Genomic DNA, 9,513 nt, shown 5'->3' with positions numbered 1-9,513 from the left:
ATGGGTTCATTGTTTGCACAATGGTATCCGGAAAGTGCAAGTGACTTCTGCACATCAACATCACTAATGATTCCTGAGTGGCTCTGCAAGTGAATTCCATAAAACACAGTCTGCTGAATTTATCCTGGTATTTATGATAGATAAGGAGCTCTACTAGTGTAGTGGTTACTAATTGGCTTCTAACCTAAAAGTCAGCATTTCGAAACCACCAGATGGTCTGTGGGAGGAAGATGAGGCTTTCTGCTCCCATAAAGATTTACAGCTCCAGAAACCCTATGTAGGGTCGTGATTAGTTGGAACCTGCTCCATGGTACACCACCACCAGTACCACCATTGATGATGGATGCCAAGTATAGAAATCAAGAAGGAAGGAAGTCATTCGACAATCTTGAGTCCTAAGGCCTCTTGGCCTACATGTCATCATTGAGTTTAAAAATAGCCTGACTCCACATGATCCATATTAAAAAGATGCTGAACCCTATTTTCTTAATCATGAATCTTTGAAACCAGGAGGCGAAGTACATCATAACAGAGGTGCTGCTAGCTAGTTCTTTGGTAGAGAGCATTCAGTCTTTGGGAGACAGCACTTATTCCCATTTGTGTGGGTGCAACTACTCTGGGAACATGTTTCTTAGCACATTCCTCCCACTGCACATCATTGCCTCCTTCTTTAGGAAATGATTCCTTCAGTGGTGTCTACATGATGAAAAGGCAGACTTGGGTACTGCGTTGCCCTAAGTATTAGATAACAAATGAAGAAAATGTTTTAAAGAAGCTGTATCATCTTCAAATAAGATAAAACCCTGTATGGCACCATTTCACAAGCTTACAAACAATGCCAAAACACAGGCTAAGAGCATTTTTGCATGTTTTACACTCTTTTATGGGAAATAGATAAATGATAAATAAACAAGTATAATTAGGCATGTATTCAAAAACAATTTTCAGAGAATGTCCAAAACTCAATACCAATCGGTCCCCATATTCTGAGACATCAGGTTCTCACTATTCTGGGATGAGTCTGTATTGAGAGTCATTATCCCAAGGCTCTTCTGGATTTGAGATTTAATATATGCAGACAATGTTAGTGTTTATTTTTAAAGTCTTTGAAATCCACATAGATAAGCATAGATAACTAGAAACTTCTGACATGTATATATTACTCTCTCTACTGGATCACACCTTTAACCAAATAGTGTAGTGGTTACAAATTGGGCTGCTAACTGCAAGATCAGCAATTCGAAACTACCAGCTGTTCTGTGGGAGAAAGATGAGGCTTTCTGCTCCTGTAAAGATTTACAGCCTTGGAAATCCTACACAGGATCACTATGAGTAGGAACTGACTCCATGGCACATAACAAAACAGCTTTTGAGACTCTAATTCTAATAAGGGGCACAAACAAAGATCATGGATATACCTGTGTCTTCTTTCAGGCTAACCGATTCTTTTAGAGACCAGCAGTTGGTACATTACTGAACCAATCTAGATAAATAGGCATAAATAATGAAAATCAATTGGGCCATTTTGAATAAAAATAGCATTTCCTCAAGGTTATTGGAATCTGATAGAAAGGATGGAAGACTGTGCATTGGGAATAGGAAGTGAACATGAACTAAGGTAAAACACACAGCATCATAGCAGGGATCATCTTCAATGCAACCATTTCTTCGTCATCATCTATGAAGATCTGACTTCCTGTTGTTCCAATTTCGCCATGTTATACTCTTCAGGTGAAGAGTCCCAGAAAGGAGTTCTCCTGATGAAGGTTAGGTGTGTACCACCCACCTACCAGCAGGTGGATAGAAAAAAGATCTGGCACCTAGTGCTGGGAACAATATTGGAGACAGATTCTAGGGCTCTCTCTCCCTCTAAGAACAAACAGCCAATGGCAGAAGAGCAATTATTTACAAGGGAACCCAGGAGTTCTTGGTAAAGGGAAAGATGCTGACCTAACTCTAGGAATCTTAGAATCATGCTTCCATCATCAAAACCCCTCAAATCTTCTGGTGAGTGGGGTTCATAACCTAACCCCAAGGCTAAAGGAAAACATTCTTTGACTTAGAATGACTCACATTTTTTTTCTTTTAATACAATATTCTTTATTAGCTAATCAACTTTTATTTTTAAGGGGAAGAACTGGTTTTCTGTTGTTGAAAATTACATTCTTCTTGTTTCATAATTCAGTGAAAGTCCGTTCCTAAAAATAACATCAGTTTCACTTTATTTGGGATTATATTTCACTTCCCAGTTTTTTCTTGATCCACAACTGGATATCATTAGTCACTCACACTCACTTAGGGTAGAGGTAACTAGCATGGCTATTCTTCCAAAGGTTTCTTCCAAGTACATTCACAAGTTTCTTTTACTAGCTGGCACAGGTTGGGTTCCCTGGGAATCAGTGACAGATTGGCATGCAGGAAGTTTATTAGGGAGTGGGTTCAGGAATAGCACTTCCTGAGGGAAGCAGGGTTGAACCATGATTGAGCTGGAGGAGAGACCTCAGCCAATCCCATGAGGAGCTCTGGAGCTGAAATGGTCCTTCAGAGTTGTTCTGCCTAAAACAATGACCCAGTTTCCTTTATCTTGGTATCAGCTCCTCTGTAGTTGTGGAGTCTAACTTTGATTGCAGGATGAGATCTGAAGAGATCCAGCTGTGAGCTATGCATGGTTTCCTTTCCTGCTAGCTGAAGGGTAAATCCAAGAGTTCTCTAGGGTAATCTGGCTGGCATAGTACAGTGTCCACTGCATTCTATTCCTTGTACTCCACTTGCTTGTTAGAGTGAGCTCACCCATCTGAGAATGGTTGCTTCCAGCCTGTGGTTGGTCTCTCTTCCTATGGAAATCTAGGGAAACTTATAATAGAAAGGTAATGGGACATATTACAGTGCCATTGCAACTGATACCTCCCCCTCCTTTAGTGTTCATTTTAAACTACTTGGATGAGTCCTAGTGGTTCAAGTATTAAAGCACTCAGCTGCTAACCAAAAGGCCAATGATCAAACCTACCAACTGCTCTGTGGGAGAAGGGTGTGCCAATCTATTTCTGTAAATATTTCGGGTTTGGAAGCCCTACAAGGTAGTTCTGCATTATCCTATAGGGTTGCTGTGAGCCAGAGTCAACTGGAGAGCAGTGGGTTTTAGGGTTTAGTTGCACACTGGTTAAGCTCTTGGCTGCTAATGGAAAAGGTGGCCAATTTGAGTCCAGCAGCCATATCATGGGAAAAAGATGTGGCAATCTATTTCTATAAAGATTACAGACTTGAAACCCTATGGGACAGTTCTCCTCTGCCATTCAGCATCATCCAGACTCATCCCAGAAGTCTGAAAGCCCTTGGTTTACATTCCTTGCTCTGGCCAGGGCATTTGTCCATGTGCCATCAAAATGGGTAGTCTTGCCTTTTCTGGATGATCAGAGTCAATTAACCCTGTCTAATATCTGTCAGGTAGTCCTGGTGTGGCGCTGCAGGTTAATATACCAGACTGCAAAGCCATTTGAACTGCAAGGTTGGCAGTTCAAGCTCACCAGCTGCTCCTCAGAAACCCTATACAGGGTCGCTATGGGTCAGAACTGACTCAACAGCACTTCACAACAACAATACCTGGCAGTGTCTTAGCACAAGTATCTGAAAGTAATGGGTTGGCAGCTGTCACCTTGGCTAGGCTTTAGTACCCAGTTAGTTAAACACACACTAATCTAGGTCCTGGTGTGGCACTGTGGGTTTAATGCGCCAGACTGCAAAGCCATTTGAACTACAAGGTCAGTGGTTCAAGCTCACCAGCAACTCCTTGGAAACCCTATACAGGGTCACTATGGGTCGGAATCAACTCGACGGCACTTGACAACAACAAACTAGGTATTGTTGTGAAGCTTTATAGCTAGGATTCACATCTATAAATAGTTGAGTTTGGGTAAAGAGATTATCCTCAGTTATAGGTTTTGGGGGAGCTCATCGAATCATATGAATACCTGGAGGGTAAAAACTAAGATTTTCCTGAAAAGAATAAATTCTGCCTCAAGAATATAATGTCAATTCCTGTCAATTTTCTAGGCTGCTGGACTGCCGTACAAATTTCAGACTGCAGTATCAATGTTTGCCTGAGTCTCCAGCCCTCTTCAAGCTTCTTAAGAATACTGGAATCCCTAGCCTCAGCACATTCCTTATTGTTTTGGTAAATGAAGTGCCCTTAGGTCCTCCCATTAAAATTCAAGGGGGCTTCAAAAAGTTCATGGAGAAATGAAATTAAAATATTACAGGTTTGTTTTCATGAGCTTTTTGAACTCTCCTGGGACTCCTGGTATGGTGCAGTAGGATCAGCCCTGGACTGCAGACCACAAGGTCAGCAGTTCAAATCTGCCAGCTGCTTGTTGGCAACCCCTAACAACAACAACAACAACAACAACAGTGAGTGATCAAGCTCTAAAGTCCCATTTTAGAGTTGGCTTCCTAGAACAATTCCTGTTACCTACTGCTGTAGGTCATTTTCTACAGGAAAAATACAAAATACTGAGATTGAGTACAAAAGATTTATTGAGGAGGGCTCTTAGAAAGAACACCTGTTGGTAATAAGCAATGAAAGACATTGAACCCTGATGAAATTGCCATAGAAGTCTCTAGAGCTGGGATGGTTCTTCAGAGTTGTCCGAAACAAAAGAGACAGATTTTTGTACCCTGTCACTGACTGAACATTGGATGCAAGCTCCTCCTTAGAAGAACCACAGCTTTGGCAGAAGCAGCTTCCCTCAGTTCAGAGTAATTCCTGGGGAATAAATGAGCTGTAAGCAAACAGCAGAGTTAGTCCTAGGTAGAAAGAGAGGGAATCTGTTTCAGCCTGAGTGGCCATCACCACCTAGGTCATTGACTTTAATGTCAGTAAAAGAGAGTTTTTCAATTCTTTATAGTGCTATCTTTGCAGTCTTTTGAAATACATAACTTCTTGGGAAGCACATTAGAAGAGTTAAAACATAAGTCATAAAGCAATTCATTCCTTCTCAGTTTTTTAAAAAAAGACTCACACACTCTGCATTTTGGATTCCAGAATTTCAGTTGATTCCAATTTGAAAACTACTTAAGTATCACCTGACTTGTATCTCACCTAGCATGTCAAGTCTCAAAAAATTTCAACCAGTTTCGGCCACCAAGATGAGAAGTTTTCTTCTTTTGATTTTAGTTTTTAAATTTTTGTTTTCACTCAAAGCTACTGTTCACTTCAGCAGAAGAAGGATCAATTTCTATTTCATCAGTTAGGTGTAGATAACCGGTATGGGGTATTCCACATGCTCAGTAACAAAGGTGTCATAAGCCATTTCTCACATTAGGATGTCTAGAGTCACTCTTTCAGACTTGCTGTCTCTCCTGAGATACCAGAGTCCAATGAGAAGCTCTTAGATTTCTCCTCCTACACAAGAAAGCTCTGCTACCTCTCTTGATATGATGTCATCACTGCCAATGCTGCCAATGGAGTCTTGGAGGCCCAGCAACTCATCCAGATGAGTCATCCTTTAAGAGTGCAGTTCCCATGTAAGCTTTAATTCTCTCCTGACCAGCTCTGTTCTTGCTGTCTCTCTTCAGGCTCCCAAGGCTAAAGCTCCAGATGATCAGCCCCTTGCAGACACAAAAAGTCATTCTACTCTGAGGTATTTATTGTCTATGAGGTGTTATGTCAAGCATATGTCTTAAGAAACACAACCACAGTCCCTATTCTTTTCCTCAGCAATGCTCTACTCCATTGACCAAGTCACTTTTCCTTATCCAATCTTTAATCAAAAGTGTTTACTCCATCTTTTCCTTCTCATAATAGAATCTTATATCTGATAGGAAACACTTGAAGGTCCCAGGCAGTAAAATCTCAAGGGCCTGTGCATTGAAATGAGAAAGGGAAATACCTCCTATACTTCCTAAAGAATCACACCATGAAGTCTACCCTCAAGACACATAGGGTAGTGTCTTGCGAATCTTATCGCAAACAAAAGAGCTAGAGCTAAGCATTCTCAGGTGTCACTGATTGTACACACAATCGCGTTGTGTCATCCCTCCTTGGCTGTCAATGTTGTCTTGCAATCTTCCAGGATCGCTCTTTTGTTTCTGAGTTAAATGGGAAAGAGATTTAGAATCACTGAAAACATTCTAGAGTATTTCTTTTCTCTACCCAACAATGACATGCACTCAGAGGATGAGTGTGACAAGGATGTCTTTGAGGGCCTTATTAGTCTTGAACAAACTGCAGCACATTCTGAAGATTGGTACAACAGTACAGACCTGGTAGTTGAGGAAGAACCCAATGTAGCAGAGGAAAGGGATGAAGTAGATGACGATGCTCATGATGAAAGGGAAGGAAATGAAGGGCACTGGTGTGCAGAGATCTCATAATTCAGAAATCTAACCTGTCCAAGTTGACCCTGACTTTATCCATACAATCATAAAAATAGCTTACTTTTTTGTGTGTATTTTCAGAAAAGATGTTGGAACTACAAAGGACCCAAAGAATCTTTGTGCAACCCAGGAACGTACTACAAGATGCAGAGGGCAGGAAAGAGATTAGAAGGTCAACTGGAAAGTGGCAGTCTGCAACCAGAAAGGAAATCGAGGCATTCAATGTTGTGACCATAGGAATAGTCCACACATCTTGATGGAGTACAGGCATTATTGAACCAGTGACCCCAGCCTGGGAATTGCTTTAGCTTCAGAACTTACGACTAAAGCCATGTTCAAGAAACTGACTAAGACTTTACACTGCGAGGACAATTCAAAAGCCATAGGCAAAAAAGAACATGGTTATGGCTGGCTTCATACATTGTGCGCATTGAAAATGGTCTCACTAGCCATTTAAAGGAGATGTGTGTGTACTCTCAAATGCCACAGCAGTTGATGAAAGTATGGTGCCTTCCAAGGTCATTCACTAATAAAACAATGTTGTTGTTATTGTTAAGTAATACGGAGTCAGTTCCGACTCATAGTGACCATGCACAGGGTTTCTGAGGCTGTAAATCTTTACGGGAGCAGAACACCTCATCTTTCTTCCACAGAACCGCTGGTAGTTTTGAACTGCTGACCTTGAGGCTGACAGGCTGACTCATAACCACTATGCTACCAGAGCTCCTAAAACAATACATACCCATAAAGTCCACCAAGCTTGGGTCCACAGTTTGGTGCCTGGCTACTTGGAAGCTGCTTTTGTGACTGAGTTTGGTATCCGTTGTGGAAGAGAACAACACAGACTTTGGTGAAAGGGCTGAAGTGGGACTCTGTCATTCATAATACCATTCTCATAGGTTCATTTCCTTCATATCCTGTAGGATAAGCACTGGCCTGCTAACCACAAGGTCGCTGGTTCAGACCCACCAACCACTCCTTGGAATCCTTATGCACTGTTGCTATGAGTTGGAACTCAATCCATAGTTCTTAGTAACAACAACATTTACATGAAAATTCCTGGTACGGTACTTTAGGATAAGCATGGAACTGCTAACCAGGAGGTTGGTGGTTCAAACCCACCAGCCACTTCTTGGAAGCCCTATACAGGGTCTCAATGAGTCTGAACCGATTTGATGGCACTTAACAACAATCACAGCACTACTTGATAAAAAGTATGAATGAAAAGGGACCCTATGTTGTTGGTACAGCATGAGTAACTAGAAAGGGGCTGCCTACATGGTCAGCAGCAAAGATAATTTATAGCACGGAGAATTGAGAGTTCGTATGAAAGGATGCATGCCAGCAATAAAGTGGCAGGACAATAAACTGGTGACAGTTTTGTCAACATTCCATAAACCAAATAACATTACTGTTGTAAAACAAAGCAAAGAACAAATTCCTCACTCAAGAGCAGTTGCAGAATTCAACAACGTTATCGGAGGAGCAGACTAGTTTGACCAGCAATTAAAAAGTTTCACAATCAAAAGGCACTCTTGCAAATGGTGGCATCAGTTACTGCATTTTCTTATTGACTTTGCCATTGTACACAGATTAATAATGTGGAATAGAACCACGGGGCAGATAATAGAACCACCAGAAATTCTTGGGCTTGCTCTCAGAACACAATTTTCTGTGTGCCAGAAAAGGAAGCAATGAGGAAGACCCTCATTTCTGGTGTGGGTCAAGGGAGATGTATCTGGAGTGCCAGATGAGGTACAACTGCAACACTTTGGAAAGGACTCAGAAGGAAACCAGGACAAGAGTTATGTACAAGCAGTGGTAGGTGCCTTTATATTAAGCCATGAAGTTTCACATAAAGAAATGAATTGGTAAAAACAAAATAAAACAAGAGTCAGTTCTAACTCTTAGTGACTCAACAGGATGAAGTAGGAATACTCCACAGGGTCTTCAAGATGGTACATCTTTATGGCTGCAGACTGCATCATCGTTCTCCTCCAGGTTAGTTGATGAGTTGGAACTACCGACCTTTTAGTAGGTAGCCCAATGCTTAGTCCACTGCATTGAGAAAGAGAGATACAGAGAGAGATAATGACACAGGGAGAGAACTGAAAGTTTTGGAAAGAGATAGTCTCTCTAGTGTATCTGGGTGGATTATCCTGAGAAACTATGGCACCACATGTGTGAATTTTTTAATAATATTTTAATGTGACAAGAAGCTGTCTGACTTGTCTATCCCCTAACCTGGACCAAATTGTTCTGCTATGAGTTTGGCTCCTGGCATTTTACATAAAACTTACCTACTGTTGTTCAAAGTGTTGAAGAGCAAAGATGTCAGCTTGAGGACTAAGGTGCATTTGACCCAAGCCATGGTATTTTCAGTCACCTCATATGCATGCGAAAGCTGGACAGTGAATAAAGGAAGACTGTAGAAGAATTGATGCTTTTGAGTTATAGTGTTGGAGGAGAATATTGAAAGTGCCATGGGCTGCCAAAATAACCAATAGGTTCGTTTTGGAAGAAGTGCAGCAGAGTGCTCCTTGGAGGCCAAGATGGCCAAACTTCATCTCTCATACTTCGGACATATTGTCAGGAGGCACCAGTCACTGAAGAAGGATATCATGTTTGGTAAGGTGGAGGGTCAGAGAAAAAGAGGAAGACCTCAATGAGATGGATTGGCCAAGTGGCAGCATCGATGGATGAGTCACTGCTTACTGCCACATCACGGAAGGTTCTGATGAAAGAGATGGACGCTTGTGATGCCAATTTCAATGGAACCAAAGCCAGTGAATAAGCAACCAGCTAGCTGTGCACCTTAGCAGGGAAAAAAAAAAAAAAAAGACCCCCAACAAACCCAGAGGACACTTCTTAGCATGGTCAAAATCCATTTTCAAATCCCAAACACCACAGACACCCATCACCATGAGTATAAAACCACCACCAGGGTTTGGGATATAAATGTACATATTCTACTGACGAGAGAAACCCAAAAGGGAACACAAACACACCCTCTCTCTGGTTCTATCAATTGTGCAGAGACTTTTGAGTTTAGAAAAATATATTCACAGTAACCAATCACTGGCAACTTAGTTTACCCGAACTGGAGAGAAAGTCACTGACAAGACTTGGTGCCAATGCTCC

Source organism: Chrysochloris asiatica, unplaced genomic scaffold (genome assembly GCF_000296735.1).
Source record: "Chrysochloris asiatica unplaced genomic scaffold, ChrAsi1.0 scaffold00460, whole genome shotgun sequence".
Lineage (NCBI taxonomy): Eukaryota > Metazoa > Chordata > Mammalia > Afrosoricida > Chrysochloridae > Chrysochloris > Chrysochloris asiatica.
Note: the sequence above shows the minus strand (reverse complement) of the source record.